Source organism: Mobula hypostoma, chromosome 19 (genome assembly GCF_963921235.1).
Source record: "Mobula hypostoma chromosome 19, sMobHyp1.1, whole genome shotgun sequence".
NCBI classification, from domain to species: Eukaryota; Metazoa; Chordata; class Chondrichthyes; order Myliobatiformes; family Myliobatidae; genus Mobula; species Mobula hypostoma.
The window spans coordinates 57,797,421-57,824,082 of NC_086115.1; the positions used below are offsets into that span (position 1 = coordinate 57,797,421).

A 26,662-nucleotide genomic window follows, 5' to 3' on the forward strand; every position below is an offset into this window, starting at 1 on the left:
CGAGAGCAGGAATCCTAAGGCAGTCCTACGTTGAGTTGAAAACTGTCTGGCAACTCCTGCGAGGGGGCTGGTGCCAAACTGGATGAGTCTCTGCTGTTCCTTTGGGTTCGTCAGATGCATGGAGAGGGGGAACCTGCTACTTGGGCAACAACTCGCTCTCCATTTCGTACTGCCCAGGCTTACATATCTAGACACCTAGGACACACCATCTATAGTCGACCCTGACTGATGAGGCCTCTGTCCTCTCATGTAGTTTTGTGCACATGGTATTTGTACAAATGACTGAAATCAGCTGTTTGTTTTAGTACATATCCATTTTAAAGAGACCATCAAACCATTCAGCAACATTGCAGTGAGAGTCATGACTTTATAACTATGCAAATGACAATCATCTGTCGCTCATGTATGTGGAAATCGTGAGCTATGGATTGTAAATGCTTGGAGTTTGCTTCTCAGACTTGCTGTAAACGCTGTAAGTAATGTTTTCCCCATTTGTACAATAGACAAGAAGGACAGGCTTAATGATTCAACAGACTTAAAAATAAATTCGGAGGAAAACAATGCCTCACCCATGTAACTGGAGGAGTCTTCACTATGGCAACATTTTTGGCAAAGAGCATCCTTTATTGATAGCAAGTCTCCGGAATAACCACGTACACAATACCAGTTGATGGATAAAAGGAACTGAACCATTCACACAACCAATGGCACCCCTGTCAAAAGATTTGTAGGTCACTTTTAGCCTATACCTCTATAACAGGGAAAAGGTGAAAGGTTGCAGCTTGTCGATTTGCTAGGCTATGATCTACTCACATAAAGTGTAGCTGGTAAGAAAGCCCTGACAACTTCAATATGATGAGCTATGAGTCCAATTACTTCTGACACTGGAGCTGTGGTGAGCGCATAATTCTGTCACTGGATGACAAGACATTATTAGTTAGGGCAGGCAGCAATCTGACACATGGCCAGCTGCAGACGTAACGTGACTTTGCAAGAAAGCCTCTGTTGAAATAAGCTAAGGAAAAATCTTCAGGTTGCGAGGGACACACTTTGGCATTTAAAATTCATGAATATTTTACTTATTTTAAAGATTTTGTTATTTATCACAATTGCACCCCATAACGAGGCAGATAGGAAGAACGGTATGAGCTCACTTAGTCCTGCTGAGTACATCTGTTTACTGGAATATCCTACAATTCCCAACATTTCTAACAGTTCTGCCAAATCACGTAATATCTATTCAATTACTTTATTTTAGGTACAACTATTGTTGCTAGAATTTCAGATGGTGACGAGAGGGCGTACAGGAGTGAGATATACCAACTAGTTGAGTGGAGTTGCAGCAACAACCAACGAACTGATTGTGGGCTTCTGAAAGGGTGGGATGAGGGATCCTCATAGAGGGGTCAGAAGCGGAAAAAGTGAGCAATTTCAAGTTTCTGGGTGTCAACATCTCTGGGGATCTATCCTGGGCCCAACATATCGATGCAGCTACAAAGAAGGCTTGACAGGGACTATATTTCATTAGGAGTTTGAGGAAATTTAGTATGTCACCAAAGACATTCGCTAATTTCTACAGATGTACCGTGGAGTGCATTCTAACTGGCTGTATCGCTGTCCAGTATGGGGTGGGGCGGGGGAGGTCTACTGTGCAGGATCAAAATGAACGGCAGAGGCTTGTAAATTAGTCAGCTCCATCATGGACACTAGTCTCTGTAGTATCCAGGCGCAATGCCTCAAAAAGAGGGAGTCCATCATTAAGGACCCCCATCACCCTGGACATGGCCCCTTCTCATTGTTACCACCAGGAAGGAGGTAGAGGAGCCTGAAGGCACACACTCAACAATTCAGGAACAGCTTCTTCCCCTCTGCCATTCCATTTTTGAATGGACAGTGAATCCATGAACACTACCTCACTACTTTTTATTTCAAATTTGATAACACTTATTTAATTTAACTATTTAATATATATTTTTACTGTAATTCATTTTTTTTCTATTATTATTATGTATTGATTATACAGCTGCTGCAAAGACAACAAATTTCACCACATATGCCGGTGATAGTAAACCTCATTCTGATTTGATCTCTCCATTTTGGCAGCACTGCTTGCGGACGCAGTGATTCCAGGCTGACGTGGCAAATCTGTGGAATTCTTTGTGACAGGCAGCTGTGGAGGTCAAGTTTTTATGTATCTGTATATTTAAGGCAGAATTTGATAGATTGTTGATTGTTCAGGGCACAAAGGGATATGGGGGAGGAGGCAGGAGATTGGGGCTGAGAGGAAAATTGGATCAGCCATGATGAAATGGTGGAGCAGACTCGATGGGCCAGATGTTCTAATTCTGTTCCAATATCTCATGGTCTTGTATCTCACTTCATGATCTTTAGGGTTGTTATAGCCAGGGATGGTAATGGGGACAAGCCCCCACTACCTATTGAATGTTCCCAATGGCATGCCCCTCAAATACCCTCTGACAAACAAGGCCAGCTCCTGGCCTTCACATGTGGCTTAGCTATTAAGCCCAGCAGAAAACATTTCTACTGACAGGAGAAGAGGCAAAGACAGGGTTACCGGCACCTTAAAACCATTTGCTTTGGGCAGATGAGGCTCGTCAGCCATGGTTTGCAGTTCATTTAGGAGAAAGAAAATTCTGATCTCAAAACTTCTGCTGCCTTGCGTCTATACCCACTGGAATGGAAAAAAATCCAGAGCCGGAGTCCCTAAGGCAGTCCTACAATAAGTTTAAAGCTGACTGGCAACTTCTGTGACGTTGCTGGTACCAAACTGTCTCTGCCGTTCCTTTAGGTTCATCAGATGCGTGGCGAGGCGAAGCTTGCTACATGGGCAACAGTTTGCTCTCCATATTGTACAGCCCAGGCTTGTGTATCTAGACAGCTAGGACACAATATCCATGGCCAACTCTGATCGACAGAGGCCTAAACTCAACAAAAACTCAGAATGTATGCTAAGTGCTTTGTGCAGCACTGTGGAAATGATTCTTTTTCAGAGCCCCGTCTTTCAAATGAGCAGAGGCAAGTGAGGAGATTTTCTGGTTTTCAGGTCAACATTTTTCAAGGAACCAACAAATTACGATATATTGGTTATTCATACTGGATGCTTGCATAACATTTCCATGAATAGTAGGGCTGCCAGACTTTGACAACGTAACAATAGTGAATGCACCCAAGGAATGAGATGTTGATGAGAATTGTGATAAGATCCAATATAAATACATGTTCTCCTTCCAGTACAAGGCTTATTTACGAAATACCCACTGGCAAACTTGACAACTGATCATGCTTCAGTAACTGTCCTCAGGCTGTTTTCATTATCTTCTTTCCTGATGGTGATAATTCTGTTCTTCGACAATGGGATAAAATTTACCTCTTGCCAGTCCATTAACAACTACGTTTTATGTCCTACCATAACTAACTCATCATAACTAATAACAATGGACCTCCCTGACTTAAATCATTGGGACTAACATCATCATTATGTGCTGTGTTGTATAATGTGGGTGAGCATGGTCTATAACCATGATTGTTCTTGGCAAATTTTTCTACTTAACTGGTTTACCATTGCCTTCTTCTGGGCAGTATCTTGTAAAGGAGGGCAGCCCCAGCAATTATCAATACTCTTCAGAGACTGTCTGCCTGGCGTCAGTGGTCACATAATCAGGATGTGATACGCACCAGTTGCTCGTACGACCATCCACCATTGCTTCACGTGACCTTAATCTTGGCGAATTAAGCAGGTGCTCCACCTTGCCCAGGAGTGACCTGCAGGCTAGCAGAGGGAAGGCGCACCCTACACCTCCTGTGTATCTCCACCCCGCCCCACCAATTGTGAGAACAAGACACTCAATTGAATGGCAAAAGGAAGAATACAGTAAATGTCAGTCTTTCCATCAACACCTCATAAATTAAATGTTGGCTAATGGGTTTCAATACTTTGGTCTTGTATCTTTCCATTTTAAATGCATATTGTCCTTATATACAGTATTATCATTTCATCAACACTTCACTAATTGTCCACATGATGTATCTAGTATCTGGTCTCCATGTTTGATCTCCGACATCTGCTGCGTACATCAGTAGTCCAGTTTTTGAAGCTATCCTATCAGGTGTCCACTTAGCTCCTCGGCAATCATGTCATTAGGACTTATTGGCAAATCTCGAAGCCCCTTGCTGCTTCACTAGGCAACTGGCTGAATTGTTTATACAACACTTCCCTCTGGAGATCTGGAACAGGAAGTCTATGCAAGATCCTAGATTCCTGCTCATGAACAGCATTGCTGATCTGTCATCGCATGAACAGGGTTCTGATACACAAAATATAAGAGCCCACCTTGTGCTGTAGAGAAGTATTCTCCCTGTTCATTGCTTTAATGGACTTCTTGAATGTTTGGATAAACCTGTCAGCTGACCCATTCATTGCTGGGTGGTGAGGAGCTGACTTGAAATGTCTGATGCCATTTTTCTTCATGAACAGTCTGAATTCTTTTGATGTGTATTGTCGTTTGTTGCCACTCACACTTTGTTCTGATAAGCCATTTCTGGCAAAGATAGTCCTCAGAGTGGAAGCAGTCTTTGCTAAGGTGATTGACTTCATTGGCCACTTTGAATGATCTTCCACAGCAATCAGAAGCATGGAGTCCATGAATGGCCCAGAAAAGTCAATATGTATTCGTTGCCATGGCGAAGATGGCCACTCCCACAGGTGTAATGGTGACCGTAGGGTGCATTTTGAACTATTTGGCAACGGAACAGCTTTTGGCCAAGTCTTCAATCTGTTTATTTATTCCTTTCTCAAATACCTTCTCAGCTGTGACAGTCTCTGGTTAGTGCTACCATTTGGGCTGCATTCATGTCCAAAAAATGCTCACCCTCCACTTTTCAATACATAAAGCTCTAACTGTAGTGTTCACATTCACAAACGTCACATTCATTTTCTGTTTGCCTTTGGGAGACACTTTTTTGCCTGTGTGTGTCTTTAGTATCTCTGAGTTTTTCTCTTATGGCAGCTTAGAAAACAGCCTTTGAAATTATAGACAAAGCTGACCCTGTATCCAGCTAAAATTTTAGTTTTATGCTGGACACATCTATTGTGATCCATGTGATTTTGTGATCTGCTTCAGTAATACTATACTTGACAGCTCACCTGTGTCAGACTCTGTGTTGTCTGACTCTGTTTCACATTTGCTCACTTTATACATTGGCTTAGTCTTGTGTTTGAAACTTTTCACTTGGTGTGCTTTTTCTCTTTGGTTGTGATTTGTGTCTGCCTTGCATAGTCTCTCTATGTGACCTTGTCTGTGACACTTTTTGCAAACGTTTTCTTTGAACCAACAGTCATTTTCATTACCACATTTGCCACATGGATATCATTTTTGGCTTTTTGCACCATTCAGAGACATTTTGTGAATTTCACATTCTAACCACTTTTTCTGTAGTTCTGCTGCATCCTTTGCTGCATTCTCTAATGATATTGCAATGATCAATCCTGCTCTAAGGTTAAGCCTCTTTCTGACAGTAACATCTTTCGAGTACTTTGACTATGTATGCCACATACAAGTCTCTCACTTAATGCGTCAGAAAGTCCATCTCTAAAGTCACAGTACTGGAAAAGTTTGCACAGTTCTGCAATGTATTCAGAAATATTTTCATCCTTTGATTCCTTTTGTAAAATCTACATCTCTCTGCTATTACCAGTGGTTTAGGGCTCAAGTGGTTTTATAAAATTGAAACAATTTTGTTGAACGTCTTGCTTGCTGGCTTTTCAGGGGTTACTAAGTTCATGTAGGTGACTGTATGTCCTAACACCCATTAAGCCAAGAAGCATGCTGGCTTTCTTCTCAAATCCACATTGTTTGTGTTACAATACAGTTCCACACTCTTGATCATACAAATTTGTCAATTTTCCTGACAGAAGCCATTGCCATGTTACTTTCACTTTAAATTTGCTAGATACGCATCTTTCACTGCGTACTATACAGAGTACTCAAGCATCCCTTTATTAGTGTCTACGACAGCCTTCTCTGTACTGTATAACTCTTCTCCGTGGATTGTCACCTTGTCGTGGTGGAGAAGCTTGTGCGGTCCCGTGATCCCGAGAGCAATGCCGTCTGGAGCTATGCTCCTGGTAGGGTCACCCACGGTGGTAAGGTCGAGGGTGAGGTCCCTGACAAAGAGCAATCCAACCAAGACCTCAACGGTGGAACAGGCGGACGAAGTTACTTCAAACTCAACGGCTGTGAAGGCGGATGAAGGCTGCAACAAATCCATCAGCTCCAATCGTCGTGGTTTCCATGCCATTGGAATCAGTTGGTTGATTTGCGAAGTATCGTGTGCTTCTTGGAGTGCAACGTCAAGTGCACGTTAAACAAATACACGCACAGGCGTCTTCGCTCTGTGGGCCACTTCTTCAGAACGAAGACCATCATCCTCGACCTCGAGGGATAGCCACGACGACGACGACAACTGTTTAACTCTTTCCTCTCACTGTCTCTCTCCCTTTTATTGTCTCGTGACTGTCGGTTGAGTTGGTGATATTCTCTGACATTCAGGTTTGTACTTGTCGCAAATTTGTTGTGTCTGTATACAACTACATATCGATTTCAAAAAAAAAGGAGATGGCTTTAACTGGTGAGAGAGAGAGAGAGAGAGCAATGCACATGCACAGACAACAGATCAATACGCATGCTTAGACAACAGATCTATACGTAGTGCTAAGGGGAGTCATTGTTCTAAAAGAAATAGATCATACATTACATATAGGTCATGGGCTAAGGGTGAAAGGTGAGATGTTTAAGGGGGATCATTAGGGAAGCTTCTTCACTCAGAGGATCGTGAGAGTGTAGAATGAGCTGCCAGCACCAGTGATGCATGCCAGCTCAATTTCATCGTTTAGGAGAAGTTTGGATACATACATGGATGGTAGGGGTCTGGAGGCCCACGGTCCCGGTGCAGGTCAATGGAAGTAGGCAGTTTTAATGGTTCAGCATGATCGAGATGGGCCAAAGGACCTGTTTCTGTGCTGTAGTTTTCTATAACTCTGTGGGTCTAATGAAAATTAAATGATTTTTTTCCCAAATAAGGCACTCTGAATAAATATTATCTAGTAAATAACTTTATGAGTCTGTAGTGTTTATGGGAGAAGGATAGGAAGTTCTGCGGGCTGGAGGAGGAAATGGAACCAAGCCTAAAGATTTACAGGGAGACTCCTACCATGGCGGTAATGAAGGGGAATGTCTGATACCTCTCCCCAACACTGTAGCTTACTTCTACTTTCTTTACCTCTTTGAATGCTCATTTAAAAGAAAGGACCTCCAGTGCTGTAACCTCAGGATTGCTACCAATGTCACGTGCTAATGAGGCCAGAAGTAGGACGATCATACAGTTTAACACGTGGCTATGGAGTTGGAGCAGGAGGCTTTTGGATCACTGGGCTCTCTTCCAGGGAGGTTGGGACCAGTACTGAAGGAACAGTTTGAACCTAACCTGGAGAGGGACGAATGTCCTAGTGGGAAAGTTTACTAGTACTGTATGGGGGAGGGGGTTAAACTGGAATTTCAGGGGGATGGGAACTAGAGTGCCAGAACAGATAGTGGAGTGGTTGCGGAGAAAGATGTTAAGACCTCAGACAAAGTCAGGAACCAAAAGGTTGAGCGTGATGGGACTAATGTTCTGAACTGTGTATATCGTGTAGGAAAGGCAGCTGAGCTCAGGACATGGATCAACATATGGAGTTATGGTATTGTAGCCATTAGAGAGACTTAGTTGTAGGAAGAACAGGACTGGCAGCTCCATATTCTGGGTTTCCATTGTTTGAGACATGATAGAGCACGAAGGATTGAAGGAGGAGGGGTGGTGTTAGTAGCCAGAGAAAATGTCATGACAGTGCTCCATCAGGACAGACTGGAAAACTTGCCTAGTGAGGCTTTATGGGTGGAACTGAAGAATAAGAAAGGTATGACCATTTAATGGAGCTATATTATAAACCACTCAACAGTCCATGAAACTTAGAGGAACAAAATTGTAGAGAGATTGTAGATTGTGGCAAGAAATATGAGGTGATAGTAGGTGACTTTAACTTTCCACATATTGACTGAGATACCCATACTGTAAAAGGACTAGATGGGATAGAGTTTGTCAAATGTGTTCAGGAAAGTTTCCTTAACCAGTACATAGAAGTCCCTACGATAGTGAGGATGGTACTTCATATTAGGGAATGAGATAGGGCAGGTGACAGAATTTTGTGTAAGGGAACATTTTGCACCTAGTGATCATGGTGCCATTAGTTTAAAGAAAATGAAAAGGGTAGGTCTGGTCTTTGGGTTGCGATTCTAAATTGGAGAAAACCAAGAAAGGATCAGCAAAATGTGTATTGGGACAGGCTGTTTTCTGGCAAGAGCATACTTGGAAAGTTGGGTACAAAACTTATATGTGCCTATCAAAATAGAAGGCAAGGGGAACGTGTTTAGAAAACCTTCGTTATTGAGAAATATCGAGACCTTAGTTAAGAAAACAAAAGGTAGGAACAAATGAGGTGCTTATGTAGTTTAAGAAATGCAAGGGAGCACTTAAGAAATAAATCAGGAGAGCTAAAAGAAGGTGTGAGGTTGCTCTGGCAGACAAGGTGAAGAAGAATCCTAAGGGCTTCCACAGATACATTAAGAGCAAAAGGATTGCAAGGGACAAAATTGGTCCTTTGGAAGATCAGAATGGTAATCTCTGTGTGAAGCCAAAAGAGATGAGGTAGATTTTAAATGGATTTTTTGCATCTGTGTTTACTAATTAACTAAATACTGTTTTTACTGTAAGTCACTAAATAATTATTATCAACAAATCACCTGCAATACCGGAGGAAATAACAGACAACAGATACACTAACTTCAAAAGTGGCTACTGTGCTATTCATGCCCACACTTTGGTAGGTCTGATCACCTGGCTGAACTTCTACTCCCAGAGTACAGGCAGACTGAAGACAGCAGCACCAGTAGTGAGGACCAAGAAGGTATGGAGATGGGAAGCACAGGAGCACTTACAGGACTGCTTTGAATCAATGGACTGGACTATTTCAGGGAGTCACCTTCGAACTTGGATGAGTATGCTGCAGTTGATACTGACTTCATTAAAACCTGTGTGGATGAGTGTGTACCTACGAAAACTTCCTGGATATTTCCATACTAAAAGCTATGGATGAACCAAGAGGTTTGTAGTTTGTTCAGGGCTAGATCTGTTGCACTTAAGTCTGGTGATCCAGTTCTGTATAAGAAAACCAGATATGACTTGCAGAGGGCTATTTCAAGAACAAAGAGACAATTCTGAGGGAGGTTGGAGGTGACGTTGGATGCATGTCAACTCTGGCAGGGTTTGCAGGCCATTACTTCCTACAAAACGAAACCCAACATCATGAATGGCAGTGATGTTTCGTGACCAGATGAGCTCAATGCGTTTTATGCTCACTTTGAAAGGGAGAATAAAACCACAGCCATGAGGATTGCTGTGGCATCTGGTGACCATGTGATCTCTGTCTCTGAGCCCAACATCAGGCCGTCTTTCAAGAGAGTGAACCCTCGCAAGGTGCCAGGGCCCGATGGAGTACCTGGTAAGGCTCTGAAAACCTGTGCCAATCACCTGGCAGGAGTATTCAAAGACATTTTCAATCTCTCACTGTTACAATCGGAAGTTCCCACTGGCTTCAAAAGGACAGCGATTATGTCAGTGCCCAAGAAGACCAGCATGAGCTGCCTCAATGACTATCAACCAGTAGCACTCACATCTATGGTGACAAAATGCTTTGAGAGGTTGGTCATGGCTAGAATCAACACCTGTCTCAGGAAGGACGTGGACCCACTGCAATTTGCCCATCGCCACAATAGGTCTACAGCAGACACCATCTCAATGGCTCCCTATGCAACCCTGGATCACTTGGGCAATGGAAATATCTATGTCAGGAGCTTTTTATTGACTACAGCTCAGCATTTAACACCATCATTCCTACAGTCCTGATCAGAAAGCTTCAGAACCCAGACCTCTGTACCTCCCTCTGCACCTGGATCCTCAGCTTCCTAACCGGAAGACCACAATCTGTGCAGATTGAAAAATAATATCTCCACCTCGCTGACAATCAACATTGGTGCACTACAGGTGTGTGAGCTTAGCCCACTGCTCTACTCTCTCTACATCCATGACTGTGTGGCTAGGCAAAGCACAAACAGCATCTATAAATTTGCTGGTGATACAACCATTGTTGGCAGAATTTCAGATGGTGACAAAAGGGTGTTCAGGAGTGAGACACCGGTTAGTTGAGTGGTGTCACAGTAATAATCTTGCACTCATTGGCAGCAAGACCAAAGAGCTGATTGTGGATGTCAGCAAGGACAACATGAGGGAACATAAAACGATCCTCAGAGAGATCAGAAGTGGAGAGAGTGAGCAATTTCAAGTTCCTGGGTGTCAAGATGTCTGGATACACATGTTGATGCAGCTATAGGGAAGGCAAGACAGCGGCTATATTTCATGAGGAGATTGAGGAGATTTGGTTTGTCAACTACAACACTCGAAAACTTCTACAAAGGTACCATGGAGAGCATTCTGACTGGCTGCATTACCATCTGGTATGAAGTGGCTACTGCCCAAGATTGCAATAAGTTGCAGAAACTTGTAAAATTAGTAATTCTAACAGCCCATTCAGTAGCAGGAACAGCACACAACAAGGAGGTTTCTTGCAATTCAGCAGTGCATTTCAAAAGGAGAGCTTAGCGAGCGTTCGGTGTCATTCTGGCAGCCCAGTCAGTGGCGGGAGCAGTGCAGCGAAGAGTAAATAAAAGTACAGAAGAGACAAGCGGAGCTGCCATTGTTGGGAGTGAGCCAGTGGTGAGAGTGGGCGTGTCATGTTTTGGCTCACAAGATGTGTCAGCTCAGGGTAGGTCGTCCACGTAAGTTTCTGTTAAGTTTCCCTTTTTTTTTGCTGTGTCAGGAGTACTTAGTTTAAATGGCCATTATGTATTCTTCAATCCGGATGTTGGAGTCCTGGGAGATCTACATCAGCATGAAGTGCGTCCGGCTGCAGCTCCTTGAAGACCATGTTAGGGATCTGGAGCAGCAGCTGAATGACCTTCAACTTGTACAGCAGAGTGAGGAGATCAACGATCAGAACTACAGGGAAGTAATCATGCCTAAGTTGCAGAAGGCAGCTAGCTCAGTGACTGTGAGGAGAAGGAATGGGACGGTGAATAGGCAGATAGTGCCAAGCAATCCTGTGTCCTTTCCTCTCAATAATAAGTATACCATTTGGATACTGTTGTGGAGGATAACCTCCCAGGGGAATGCCACAGAGACCAGCATGGGTCCATTGTGCAGAAGGGAAAGGGGGAGAAGAGGGGACTCAATAGTCAGAGGAACAGAGAGGAGATTCAGAGAACATGAACAGGACACCCAGATGGTACATTGCCTCCTAGCTATCAGGGTCAGTGATGTCTCAGATCATATCCACAGCATCTTGGAGGGGGAGGGAGAACAGCCAGATGTCTTGGTACATACTGGTACCAATGACATAGGAAGGAAAAGCAAAGAGGTCCTGAAGAGAGAATTTAGAGAACTAGGCAGAAAGCTGAGAAGCAGGGCCTCCCGGGTAGTATCTTCTGGATTGCTACCTGTACCACGCATTAGTGAGGGTAGAAACAGAATGATTTGGCAGATAAATGTGTGGCTGAGAATCTGGTTCATGGGGCAAGGCTTCAGGTTCTTGGATCATTGGAATCTCTTCTGGGGGAGGCATGCCCCATACAAAAGGGATGGGTTGCATCTGAACCAGTATTCTCCAAGGCAGGTTTGTTTCCAACATTTTGGGGAGGGCTTAAACTAATTTGGCAAGGGGATGAGAACCAGAGTGAAGGGACTCACAAAGGATGGATGGTAAATAAGTAAAGATAGCGTGAAGTCAGACTGTCAAGAAGGGTAGGCAGATGATAGGACAAAATAGCAGCTAGCTGGGAGGGTATTTGTGCACTAGGGATACAGAATCAAAAAGGGTAGCAAATACAGTACGCAAAGTGTTATATCTCAATGCACGGAGTATCAGAAATAAGGTGTATGATCTTGTTGCACTATTACAGATTGTCAGGTATGATGTTGTGGCCATCATTGAATTATGGCTGAAGGATGGTTGTAGTTGGGAGCTGAATGTCCAAGGTTGCTCATTGTATTGGAGGGGCAGGAAGGTCAGAAGAGAGGGTGGCATGGCTCTACTGGTAAAGGATGGCATCATATCATTAGAAAGATGTGGCATAGGATCGGAAGGTGTTGAAACTTTTTGGGTTGAATTAAGAAACTGCAAGGGTAAAAGGAGCATGATGGCAGCTATACACAGACCTCTAAACAGTAGCTGGGATGTAGACCACAGATTAGAAAAGGCGTGTCAAAAGGGCAAATTTATGATAGGCATTGGAGAGTTTAACTTGCAGGTCAATTCGGACAATCAGATTGGTAATGGATGTCAAGAGAGTGAATTTGCTTTGATATCTATGAGATGGCTTTTTAGACCAGCTTGTCATTGAGCCTACTCGGGGATGAGCTGTACTGGATTGGGTGTTATGTAATGAATCAGAAGAGATGAGGGAATTTAAGGTAAAGGAACCCTTTAAGGGACAGTGATCACAATATGATTGAGTTCAACTTGAAATTTGATAGGGAGGAAGTAAAGTCTAACAAGGCAATATTTCAATGGAGTTAAGAAAATTACAGTGGTATGAGAGAGGAGTAAATTGGAAGGTGATGATGCAGGGTTGACAGCAGAGAAACAGTGGCTTAAGTTTTCGGGAAAAATGAAGAAGATGCAGTACAGATGTATTCCAAAAACACAGAAAATCTCAAATGGCAGAATAGCACAGTTGTGGCAGAAAAGGGAAGTCAAAGCAAAAAAAGGCATATAACAAAGAAAAAAATTAGCAGGAAGAACAAGGCTAGGGAAGCTTTTAAAAACCTAAAGAAAGCAACTAAGAGAATCATTAGGAGGGACAAGCTGAAATTTGAAAGCAAGCTAGTAACCAATATCAAGCTGGATAGAAAAAACCTTTTCAAGTATATAAAAAATGAAAGAGAGATGAGAGTGGATATAGGACCACTAAAAAATGAGGCTGGAGAAATAATAACGCGGGACAAGGAAATGGCAGATTAATTGAATGAGTATTTTGCATCAGTCTTCACTGTGGAAGATACTAGCAGTGTGCCAGGTGTTGAAGGATGTGTAGGAAGTGAAGTGAGTGCAGTTATTATTACAAGGGAGAAGGTGGTCACAAAAGTGCATAAGTCACCTGTACCAGATGAACTGCACCCTAGTGTTTTGAAAGAGGTAGCATTAGAGATTATGGAGGTGTTAGTAATTATCTTCCAAGAATAATTGGAATCTGCAATGGTTCCAGAGGACTGGAAAATTGCAAATGGCACACCACTCTTTAAGAAAGGAGGAAGGCAACAGAAGGGAAATTATAGACCAGCTAGCCTGACCTCAATAGTTGGGAAGATGTTGAAGTCAATTGTTAAGGATGAGGTTATTGAGTACTTAGTAACATAGGACAAAGTCAGCATGGTTTCCTTAAGGGAAAACCCTGCCTGAAGAACTTGTTGGAATTCTTTGAAGAGATTATAAGTAGGATAGATAAAGGGGATGCAGTGGATGTTGTATATTTGGACTTACAGAGGCCTTTGACAAGGTGCCACACATGAGACTTCCTACCAAGATAAGAGCCCATGATATTACAGGAAAATTACTGGCATGATTAGAGCATTGGCTGATTAGTAGGAGGCAGCAAGTGGGAATAAAAGGATCCTTTTCTGGTTGGCTGCCAGTGACTAGTGGTGTTCCGCAGGGCTCAGGCTTGGGACCGCTTCTTCTTATGATGTATATCAATGATTAGGTGATGGAATAGATGGCTTTGTTGCCAAGTTTGCAGATGATACAAAGAGTGGTGGAGGGGCAGGTAGTGTTGAAGAAACATGTAGGCTGCTGGACTCAGATAGTTGAGAAGAATGGGCAAGAGAGTGGCAAATGAAATACAATGTTGGAAAAAGCATGGTCATGCACTTGGGTAGATGAAATAAATGTGTAGGCTATTTTCTAAATGGGGAGAAAATCCAAAAATCTAAGATGGAAAGGGACTGGGAGTGCTTGTGTCAAACACTCTAAAGTTTAACTTGCAGGTTGTGTCAGTGGTGAGGAAAGTAAATGCAACGTTAGAATTCATTTCAAGAGGTCTGGAATACAAGAGCAGGGATGTGATGCTGAGGCTTTATAAAGCACTGGTGAGGCCTCACCAAGAGTATTGTGAACAGTTTTGAGCTTCTTATCTAAGAAAAGATATGCTAGCATTGGAGAGGTTTTCAGAGGAGGTTCACAAGGATGATATCTGGGAATGAAAGATTCATCATATGATGAATATTTGATGGCTCTGGGCCTGTACTCGCTAGGATTTAGAAGGATGAGGGAGGATCTCATTGAAACCTTTCAAACATTGAAAGGCCTAGACAGAGTAAATGTGGAAAGGATGTTTCCTATGGTGGGAGAGTCTAGGACAAGAGGGGACAGCCTCAGGATGGAGGGGCGTCTATTTAAAACAGAGATGTAGAGAATTTTCTGTCGCCAGAGGGTGGTGAATTTGTGGAACTTGTTACCACAGGCAGCCGTAGAGGCCAGCTCGTTGGATGTATTTAAGGTGAAGATTGATATGTTCTTGATTGGACATGGCGTCAATGGTCATGGGGAGAGGACCAGGGAGGGGTGGGGGCTGAGGAGGGGAGAAAAGGATAAGCCATAATTGAATGTGGAGCCTAATTCTGCTCCTACAACTTTTGGTCTTTTGGTCTAGTCAGCTGTATCATGGCTATCAGCCTCTGTAGCATCCCAGACATCTTCAGGGAGTGGTGCCTTGGGATCACTAAGAATCCCCACCACCCAGTACGTGCCCTCTTCACACTGTTACCATCGGGAAGCAGATACAGGAAGCCTGAAGGCACACACTCAGCGATTCAGGAACAGTTACTTCCCCTCTGCTATCAGATCTCTAAATGAATATTTAACCCCACGAACACTGCTACTTTTCTATTTCTGTTATTTTGCACTACTTATTTAAATTGAACTATTTAATAGACATATATATACTTAACATAACTCAGATTTTTCTCTATATTTATTTATCATGTATTTCATTGTACTATTGCTGTAAAGTTAACAAATTTCACAAGACATGCCCGTGATATTAAACCTGATTCTCAGGAGATGGACACAGTGTCTACAGAAGTCTATCAGCAGTGAGATCATGGATCCTAGACGGAATACAGGGGAGGAGGTGCTTGCTGTGAGGCAAATCATGGTGGACAAATTCCCATGCTCTAATTAAGAGTTCCCTTAGACCCATGGGAGGCAAGTGCAGAAATTGCAAGAGCCTGAGAAGAGATATTCAAATCAACATGTGAGGTATCAGAGAATTGGAGCTAATGTTGCTCTGCTGTTTAAGAAAGACTCTAAGAATCAACCAGGAAACCAGGCCAGTTAGCCTGACATCAGTAGTAGGAATGTTATTAGAAGGTATTCTAAGGGACCAGATATATAAGCATTTAGATAAATAGGGACTGATTAAAAATAGTCAGCATGGCTTTGTGCATGGTAGGTCGTATCTAACCAATCTTACAGAGTTTTTTTGAGGAAGTTACCAGGAAATTTCATGAAGGCAAGGCAGTGGATGTTATTCAATGGACTTTAGCAAAGCACTTGACAAAGTCCCGCATGAGGGGTGCTGGTCAAGAGGGTTCAGTCCATCAGCATTCAGGATGAGGTGGTAAACTGGATTAGACATTGGCTTTGTGGTAGTAGAGGGTTGCCTCTCTGGCTGGAGGCTTGTAACTTGTGGTGTGCCACAGGGATCGGTGCTGGGTCCTTTGTTCTTTGTCATCTATATCAATGAACCGGACGATAATGTGGTTAACTGGATCAGCAAATTTGCAAATCACACCAGGATTGGGGGACAGCGAGGAAGACTATCGAAGCTTGCAGTGGGATCTGGACCAGCTGGAAAAATGGCAGATGGAATTTAATGGAGACAATTGTAAGGCGTTGCACTTTAGGAAGACCAATCAGGGTAGGTCTTACATAGTTAAAGGAAGGGCATTGATAAGTTCAGGAGTACAAAGGGATCTGGGAATACAGGTCCATAATTCACTGAAAATGTTGTCATAAGTAGATAGGGTTGCTAAGAAAGCTTTGTAGGATGTAAGCCTTCATAGATCAAAATATTGAGTACAGAAGTTGGGATGTTATGTTGAAGTTGTATAAGATGTTGGTAAGGCTTAATTTGTATTAAGTGCAGTTTTGGTCACCTACCTATGGGAAAGATGTAAATAAGATTGAAAGAGTACAGAGAAGGATGTTGCTGGGACTGGAGGGCCTGAGTTATAAGGAAAGATTGAATAGGTTCAAACTCTATTCTTTAGAACATAGAAGGCTGGGGGGGAGATTTGATAGAAGTGTACAAAGTTATGAGGGGTATAGGGTAAGTGGTTTTTTCACTCAGTTTGGGTGAGCATACAACTAGAGCTCATGGTTAAGGGTGAAAGGTGAAATGTTTAAGGGGATCATGAGGGAAAACTTCTTCACTCAGACGGTGGTGTGAGTGTGGAATGAGTTGCCAGTGCAAGTGGAGGATGCGATGTCGATTGCAATGTTTAAGTGAAGTTTGAATAGGTACACGGATGGGAGGGCTACGGTCCGGGTGCAGATCGATGGGACTAGGCAGTTTAAATGGTTTGGCATAGAATAGATGGGCCAAAGGGCCTGTTTCTGTGCTGTGGTTTTCTGTGACTCTAATACTCTAACTTAAATCACTTTTGTGCAGTATTGCACACAGGCACTCACTGCAATATGACATTACCAACTGTGGTACTATTGTGTAACTACTTTCCCCAGAGTTTTCTGTTCTTGTTACTCTCCAGAACAAGGAGATCATGACCAATCTGTAGGTCAGCGTAGCTCATCATGATGTTTCATCCATCCCTACAGTGACAAACACCATTGCAGATTCCTGTACAACATGGTTAGGTGGTGAAGTGTAAGAAAGAATAAATGAGAGATACTGTACCGTCTACGAAATTATAAGCCACCAGCCAAAAAGTCAACCAAAGGATCACAGCTGCTTCCAAGCTAAGGGACCACAGGACCTGCCTCGGTATGAGGATTGGTTGGGTTAGATCAGATTATGCTGTCAATTGGTCATGTGCCAAATAGCCTGGAAAGCAAGTATTGAATTATCACAAACAAGGGAAAATCTGCAGATTCTGGAAATCCAAAATAACACACACAAAATGCTAGAGGAACTCAGCTGGCCAGGCAGCATCTATGGAAAAGAGCAAGCAGGCAGTAAGTTGGGCCGAGACCCTTCATCAACACTGGAAAGAACGAGGAGGTTAGAGTAAGAAAGTTGGGGAAAGAGGGGGAAGAAGTATAAGGATATGTCCACACTACGCCAGATAATTTTCAAAACAAAGCTTTTTCTCTTCGTTTTGACCCTCTGTCCACATTGAAACGGCGTTTTCATCCCCCAAAAACGGAGCTTTTCTAAAACACTCTCCAGAGTGTGTAAATTTGAAAACGATTGTTGCGCGTTGTAGTGTGGACGGGATAAATGGAGAGATTTAAAAACGCTGTCATGACAACACCACAAGAACAATGCATTTTCTGCTTCTGCTTGGTACTGTGCAAGGACTGCCGGACGGCTGTAATAACGCGCAGTCGGTGTGAATGGCGTGAGAGTTAAATTGCAAAGTGAGCTTTTTTGACTAGATCCCCTAAATTGATTTGATTGAGTCTATCTTTAAAAATATTAATGTCAGAAATACTGCGCAGGTCGGGCAGCAGAAGATGATGTTGATCTTGGGTAGAGGACGGCTTCATGCATGTGTTGTTTACTTTATTGTCTACGTTAATAGCCTGTTTGGAGTTAAACATCTCCACGTTCTCCACTGCTTTGCTGACTTTGTAGTCATTTGTAACTCGCAGAAACAGTTCGACTTCATTGTCTGTCTAAATGAAGATGTCTGGTCTGCTTTTTCCAGCGAAGGTTTTCTTTGTATTCCTCAAAGACATTGTTCAAAACTTTCTTTCGCCGTTGTTGTTGGTACTCTAGTTTTTGACCAATGGAAATAACACAACGCTGCCGCAGAAACGTAACTGTTATACTGTTTCCTCTTCGCTTCTTTTCTGTAGATGTGTTTGCGCATGCCCAGTAGGAGCAGATTCGCCCAAATATCCGTTTTAATGTGGACAAAGATATTTTGAAAAATGCCTAGTGTGGACGCCTGTCATTTTTACTCGAAACCGGCATTTTCAAAATGATCTGGTCTAGTGTGGACGTAGCCTGAGGTGGCAGGTGATAGGTGAGAATGGGAGATGAGAAGGGGGTGAAGTAAAGAGCTGTGAAGTTGATTGGTGAAGGAGATAAAGGGCTGGAGAAGGGGGAATCTGACAGCAGAGGATAAAAGACCATGGAAGAAAAGGAAGGGGGAGGAGCACCAGAGGGAGGTGAGGAGATAAGGTGAGAGTGGGTAACAGGAATGGGGAATGGTGAAAGAGGGGAGAGGCAATTACTGAACATTTGAGAAATTGTTGTTCATGCCATCAGGTTGGAGGCTACCCAGATGGAATGTAAGGTGTTGCTCCTCCAACCTGGGTGTTGAAAAGGATAGCTACTGGGAGATCCGGCCTTCTCTGGCAGATGGAGTGTAGGTGCTTTGCGAAGCAGTCTCCCAGTCTACGCCAAGTCTCACTGATATACAATGGGCCACACTAGGAGCACCGGATGCAGTAGATGACACCAATGGACCCACAGGAGAAGCATTGCCTCAACTGGAAAGACTGAGGCCCTGAATGGAAGTGAGCGAGGAAGTGTAGGGACAGGTGTAGCACTTGTTCCACTTGCAAGAGTTAGTACTATTACATACCTCAAGGAGATCTTGTGAGAATGATGGAATGGTCTTTCGGAGGTCATCTGATGTAGTTTTCCCACCGATGTGAGGTCACGTGATGACATGTTCACCACGGGTATATAAAGGGAAGACCTCAGATGACATAGTTAGTTTTTAGTTTTTAGTTTTCCAGCTAGAACGTTAGTCTGTCTCCATTTCTGTTGCGTACTTATTTTATGACGCAGTTTCATTTTTAAAACGGAGTGTTATGTTCTGTTGCAAGGTACAACAGTGCCGGACTGGCAAGTTCTGCTGGACTTGTTGATGTACCTTTTTCCAGTAGTATTAGAGAGTGAAGACTTTATCGAAGTACAGGATATGAAGGATTAAGAGAAGTCGGGAATGTTCGGCAGTTTAATAAAGGATTGACCTTATTGAGTCTTCGTTGAAGAAGTAGCGACCTGCATTAAAGATAACTCCTGCCGAAAGAAAAAGGTAGTTTATGCGGGATTTGCTGTCTAGAAGAAATTAAGGTCAGTTGTTTTAAGCCGTTTATTTCCTGCATCGTGAATCCTTTGGACAGAACCAACTGGAAAGTTGCGTCTATGAAGAAATCCTTCTCCAGAGAAGTCTCTCCCAATTGAACGTATAAATTTGTTGGACTTTCGAACTTACCATTTTAGGAACTGTGTTTGACTTTACCGCTTTAAAAACTGTTTTCGCATTTGTCGCTTTAAGAATCAGTACCGAGTGACGATTTGTTGAACAGCCGCATAGTGGTTAACTGCTGGTTAAGGTTTTCATTTGTTTTTTATTGTTTATCCGTGTTTAATACATGTTTGGTTGTTTTTATATAACCTGTCTCGATTGATATTCATTGTTGCCGGTTACGTAACAATACCAGGAGAGAGATCAGTGGGGAGGGACGATTGGACAATGGAGTCCGGTAGGGAGTGATCCCTGTGGATAGCGGAAAGAAGGGGGAGTGAAATACATTCTTGCTGGTAGGATCCCGTTGGGGATGGCGAAAGTTACGGAGAATTATGTGCTGCTTCACTTATGATTCACATAGATCTACAAACCTACAGCTCAATACCCATAGCCCTCTATTTTTCTAAGCTCCATGTACCCATCCAGGAGTCTCTTAAAAGACCCTATTGCATCTGCCTCCATCGCCATCGCTGGCAGCCCGTTCCACGCACTCACCACTCTCTGTGTAAAAAATTTACCCCGACATCTCCTCTGTACCTACTTCCAAGCACCTTACAACTGTGCCCTCTTGTGCTAGCCATCTCAGCACTGGGAAAAAGCCTCTGACTATCCACACAATTAATGCCTCTCATCATCTTATACGCCTCTATTAGGTCATCTCTCATCCTCTGCCGCTCCAAGAAGAAAAGGCCAAGTTCACTCATCCTATTCTCATAAGGCATGCTCCCCAATCCAGGCAACATTCTTGAAAATCTCCTCTGCAACCTTTCTATATTTTCCACATTCTTCCTATAGTGAGGTGACCAGAACTGAGCACAGTACTCCAAGTGGGGTCTGACAAGTGTCCTCTTAGCTGTAACATTACCTCTCGGCTCTTAAACTCAATCCCACTGTTGATGAAGGCCAATGCACTGTATGCCTTCTTAACCACAGAGTCAACCCGCACAGCAGCTTTGAGTGTCCTATGGATTCGGACCCCAAGATCCCTCTGATCCTCCACACTGCCAAGAGTCTTACCATTAATACTATATCCTGCCATCATATTTGACCTACCAAAATGATCCACCTCACACTTATCTGGGTTAAACTCCATCTGCCACTTCTCAGTCCAGTTTTGCATTCTGATGATGTCCCATTGTAACCTCTGACAGCCCTCCACACTATCCACAGCACCCCCAAACTTTGTGTCATCAGCAACTTTACTAACCCATCTCTCCACTTCCTCATCCAGGTCATGTTACCCACTTATCTGTCTCCTGAGGCCCTGGTGTGATTACTTGCCTATACCTCCTCACTTTCCCTGACCAGATGAAGGTCATCGAGCTGCATCTCCAGTTCCCTAACCCGATCCCTAAGGAGCTGCAGCTCGACGCATATGCCATAGGTGCAGCTGTCCAGGAGGTTGGAGTCTCCCGGACGTCCCACATCTGAGAACCAGAACAGAACAACGGCCTCACAGACATACTTCCTGTTTCTATCCCTCATAGGTAACTTATCTCGCCTTGACCCATTATCACCAAAGCCCTACCACTCTGCCTCAGATCACTCCACTGATGACTGCTCTGCTAGGCAGCGTCTCCCTCTTATGCCTGAACCTTCCCTGCTACCTAACTCACAATTGGTGCTCTGCTTGTAGCCACTGATAGGCCACGTAGATCTCTTAGTTCCCTCCTATTATTTCTATAAATCTCTTTCCTACAGCATTGGGGATGCAAGAAGCATTCAAAAATTATTTCTCATGTTTGGGAAATTTGCTGATGAGCTCATATTGAGAGCTTTTTTTTTCCTTTTGCATCTGAAACACTCTGGGTCTTTCAGAATCCTTGTGCAGTGGGAAACCTCGGGAGTTAAGTTTTACCAGCAGCTGTGTTGATCTTCACAACAGTGAACTAATCTGATTTCTATGCTTTCATCATGCTGCCAACCAGAGAAGACAATGTTTTTGGTGGCTGCCTAGTTATGCCTTTATCTGAGCTCATCTCTTCACTTTCCATGGGGGAAGATGCCTGAAGCAAATTTTTGGAAGGAACTTGCCATAGTTAATAGTGCCATTTCTTGAGGGGAGATCCCATTCAAATTTACTCCACCTTATTTCAATTCTTTAGTATGCCCAAATAAGCATTTTCCCAATACTCATGGTGTATGTACAGTAGTTGGTAGGTAACTCACATGGTGTATGAAGTCCATTGACCATTTCCATCTTATTGCCAATTAGTCCTTGGTATTTGCCCATTTTAAATTCTCTCCCCACTAAGAAAGCCCATAGTTTTTGAATTGAAAAACTTGAGTTAAGTTAACTCGTAAGCTGCAGACGCAAACTATACAACCTCCAGGGCAAGCCTGACCATAGCAAGTAAATGCCATGAGCCCTGGTGGCCACTGTGCCAACTGTGTCATGCTGTAGAGTGTTGGGCTTCTAGGTTTCTCGAGCATCTGTTGCCGAGCAAGTAATTGTTGTCTTAAATACAGTTGTTAAGCACTTGTGCTGTCTGTTTAACTTGGCCAACTTAATTGTGACTGGTAATTTCTATGATTATTTAACTTGGACTCCTGGTTAGCTCGGCTGCCAGAATCATTGTGTGGAGAATTATTTTTCTCGCAGTGTCATTAGGTTGTGCCACCGATGTTCTGCTGGAATTACTATGTATAACCTTTTGTTTCCACCTCTACGTGAGGAGTCTGTACTTGGGTTCAGACATTGCCAGTGCTCACTGTGACAGACTCTGCCGTTCCTCCACACCTGGGTTCAGTCATTGCCAGTGCTCACTGTTACAGTGTCTGCCAATATTCCACATCTGGGTTCAGTCATTGCCAGTGCTCACTGTTACAGTGTCTGCCAATATTCCACATCTGGGTTCAGTCATTGCCAGTGCTCACTGTTACAGTGTCTGCCAATAGTCCACATCTGGGCTCAGTCATTGCCAGTGCTTACTGTGACAGTGTCTGTCAATACTCCACACCTGGGTTCAGTGATTGCCAGTGCTCACTGTGACAGTGTCTGTCAATACTCCACACCTGGGTTCAGTGATTGCCAGTGCTCACTGTGACAGTGTCTGTCAATACTCCACACCTGGGTTCAGACATTGCCAGTGCTCACTGTGACAGACTCTGCCGTTCCTCCACACCTCGGTTCAGTCATTGCCAGTGCTCACTGTCACAGTGTCTGCCAATATTCCACATCTGGGTTCAGTCATTGCCAGTGCTCACTGTTACAGTGTCTGCCAATACTCCACTTCTGGGTTCAGTCATTGCCAGTGTAAGTAGTTGGGATCACTAGTCGGAAATTTTAAAAGGATAATTCTTTTGGTGAAATGCAAAGTATCTGGGGAGAAATGATGTTGCATTGACAGGAACCAATGTATGGATAGAAGCTGCTTTATTGGTGAAGTGTGCTCTGAACCTTGACGGTCAGATGTGCTGTTTTACCTCAAGCACCTTTCCACATGGTGACAGGAAAAGTCATTGTGTAAAGACATTTCAAATGCATTGCAAAATGTCTCCATTCACTGGGAGCTGATTTAGTTCTTCTGCCAATTGAGGGACAATAACAATTCTGTCTTCTAGCTGTAACTATGATCTGTGAATTTGTGTCTCACATAAATTGTGAACTGCAAGGAGGCATGACTGGAATTCTTGTACATCCAGGAAAGGACTGTTGGGAATATCCAAGTTGGAGAATACGTGTTGACCAGAAGGTTTTGGTCTTTCTAGCAGGAATCCTGAATAAGCTATTATCCCACCTATCCGACCACAGATTCAGCTGATTTCCTCATCCTGATAATAAAATTCAGATTCCATGGTGTCTCTTTCCTCTACTGGTATATCAAAGGTGACTGCTGTGTTATGAAAGAGGTCAGCAAGCCTGGTTTGCTGGTTTATTAGAGAGATTGACAGCTAAGCAGCTGCATAGCCTTGGCTGTAGCAGGGACTAGGCCCCGCATTGTGGTGTGCCTGTTGCAGCTGATAAGAGGGGGGAATGCCAGAGGCGGTGTGGAACAGCTTCCATGCTGGAGTGGGCCCAGGCCCTTCACACCACTGCAACCCTCCGATGTTCGCTCTTGGATTGCATGTGCACGTCCGTCTGCCGGCCGCTGAAGGCTTCTCTCACTGACAACACTCATGCTCCATCAACCAATGGGACTTGGACTGTGTTATATATTTACTGCTATCTTATGTGTGCCTTGTGCTGTGTACGACTGTTGGTACTATAACTTGCACCTGAGACCCAAAGGAATGCTGTTTCGTTTGACTGTATTCGTGATATTGATGTATGGTTGAATTATAGTTAAACTTGAAATTTAAACTTAAATCAACTGAGGCATCTGAAACTTTCTTACAGGATTTCTGTGGCTGTTGTTAACAATCTGCTGTTATTGTGTGAAAATCAATGTGTCTTCCTTCAGTTGATCTGGTAATCCTGCACATTGGTGCCATTTGCCCATGCAAGACAGGTTAAACTTGGTGTCCAAGGATTTCAAGAGCTAGCAGGAATGCCATGGCACTTCAATATGAATGCTTAGTGACAGCCGCCAGTGTGCTTGGCATCCCCATGAAGGATAATGTGTCAGGGATCACAAGCGAGTCGAAGATTGACAGATATAGATATGAGTGGCAGCAATGGCACACAGATCCCTGGGAAAATGTAATTTGGCGGCTCATTTGATTCAGATAAGTTAGTTCATTTTCTTGGGCGGTGGAGTGGAGATATAGTAAAGGAGGAGTGAGGCTCTCCTTCGCTCTGCTAACCTACAGGTCACCCTTGGGAAAATTGTAGCATCTCCTTAGCCTGCCCCTCTCCCCACCCTGGATCGGGGTCGTGTGAAGCCATGGGAGCAGGTGGTGCATATCATGAGTCTTGTTTATGCGACCTCTGACACCAGGCAGACAATCTTTTGAGAGTATTGGTGATGGCTGGGGTCACCCGTCATGACACTACCCAGAAGAAGGCAATAGCAAACCACTTCTGTAGAAAAATTTAAAAGAACAACCATGGTTCTGAGACCATGATCGCCTACTTCATACAACACAGCACACGATGGTGATGAGTTTACTTTCTGCGTCCAGATTCGAACTGGATTAAATTAGCTATCTCACATTCTAGAGACTGACTGATATGGCAGAATTCAACACAACATCCTGATGTAAGCCATGCGGTAGTGAGGACACTTTCTAAGCAGGATTCTAAGCAGAAAAAGGGAAGATAAAGGAGAAAATGCTGGTCATGCACAACAAGTCAGGCAGTACCTATGGAGAGAGAGGAAATAGCAGGACAAACGTGTCAAATCAGCATCCTTTCATTAGTTCTGAAAGGGTGTGATTTTTATTAAGATTTTCTGGTAAACTGACACTAACTGAGTCATCTAACACTTTGATTTAAAATTCCTCATAGGATAAAGTAAGCCACAAGCATATTCCAACCCAATGCACAATCATCAGTCACTATGATGGCATTGATTGGCATTTCAGTTCAGTTCCTGTTTGATGAGCTTGGGATAGACTGACAGCTTGGAAGATTTGGGTGAACAGTCACCTGGTGGTTAAAGAGTGCAGTTTACTGAGTTATGGAACACTCTCACCAATTTAAAATAAACCAATCCAATTTTCAACCAGTAAACATATTTGATTAATACGCAGCTGTTGTGCCACCAGTGATGAAATTTAAATGTTTTTTTTTCCCAAAAAAGGCACTCTGAGTAAATATTTCCCAGTAAATAACTATTTGAGTCTGTAGTGCCAATGGCATTTAGGCCAGCAATGAGGATTCTCTATCTCTGGAGGTACTCAGGGATACCTTAATCACGTCTGTAGCTTCCTCTTGGTTCTCACAACTGTCAGTCATACAAGTCCCGGATGGAGACTCAGGAATACCATTGCACTCAGATGTAGAAGGAATCTTCATTGCTATTTCCATAACAATTTTGTTAAAGCGGTCAGGGCTGTTGGCCTGACCTGAACCTCGAAACCTGGAGGACCGGTGGACCTCTCTTAGTCTGGCCTCTACCCTTTGACCCTATAAAGAGCCAAAGCATAATTCCCTGACTCCAGCCAACATAGCTTTCTGGGTCATTAAGGCACACAAGCCTCCAATCCCTACAACAAGGTTGTAGAGTCTGTAGTGTTTAATGGGAGAAGGCCAGCAAGTTCTGATTTTCAGGTAAAATGACAGTAGGCAAATGTAATGAAACTTCATCCAGACTTGCAAAAGAAAAAGTCAAATCTTGCAAATTCTCGGTCTGGTTGGAAAACCAGAGGTTAAAGGAGGAGCTGCTTATTTTACAGAGTCACAAAACACCACAGCTCAGAAACAGGCCCTTCAGCCCATCTAGTCCATACCAACTTGATCTGCAGCTGGACCACATCCCTGCAAACCCCTCCCATCCATGTTCCTATCCAAACTTTAATGCTACAATTGAACCCACATCTATCACTTCATCTGCTGGCTTGTTTCACACTCATATCACCATCTGAGTGAAGAAGTTTCCCCTTAAATATTTCATCTTTCAACTTAAACCTCTAGATCTTGTCTCACCCAACCTGAGGGGATAAAACCTGCCTGCAATCACCCTATCTATATCTCTCATAATGTTCTGCTCATTAATCTTACCAACCTTTCCTTAAACTCATTCAAATACAGGATGTGTAAAGTTCAATATTTATTGTCCATCCCTAATTGTTCTTCATGAGATAGCAGCAAGGCACCTTAACTGAACCTGTGCAGTCTTTTATATATTGGTGAGACCCGACGCAGACTGGGAGACCGCTTTGCTGAACATCTACGCTCTGTCCGCCAGAGAAAGCAGGATCTCCCAGTGGCCACACATTTTAATTCCACATCCCATTCCCATTCTGACATGTCTATCCACGGCCTCCTCTACTGTAAAGATGAAGCCGCACTCAGGTTGGAGGAACAACACCTTATATTCCGTCTGGGTAGCCTCCAACCTGATGGCATGAACATTGACTTCTCTAACTTCCGCTAGGCCCCACCTCC

The 26,662-nt window shown here is 43.4% G+C and overlaps 1 long non-coding RNA gene across 1 annotated transcript in view; it reads right to left on the minus strand.

Annotated features, from left to right (window-relative positions):
* Window positions 1-604: 604 nt before the first annotated feature.
* LOC134358752 (uncharacterized) overlaps window positions 605-26,662 on the minus strand; it is a 94,549-nt gene continuing 68,491 nt past the window's right edge. Inside the window, exon 3 of the long non-coding RNA XR_010020939.1 lies at window positions 605-713. This is a non-coding gene — a long non-coding RNA (uncharacterized LOC134358752). The remainder of the gene's footprint in view (window positions 714-26,662) is intronic.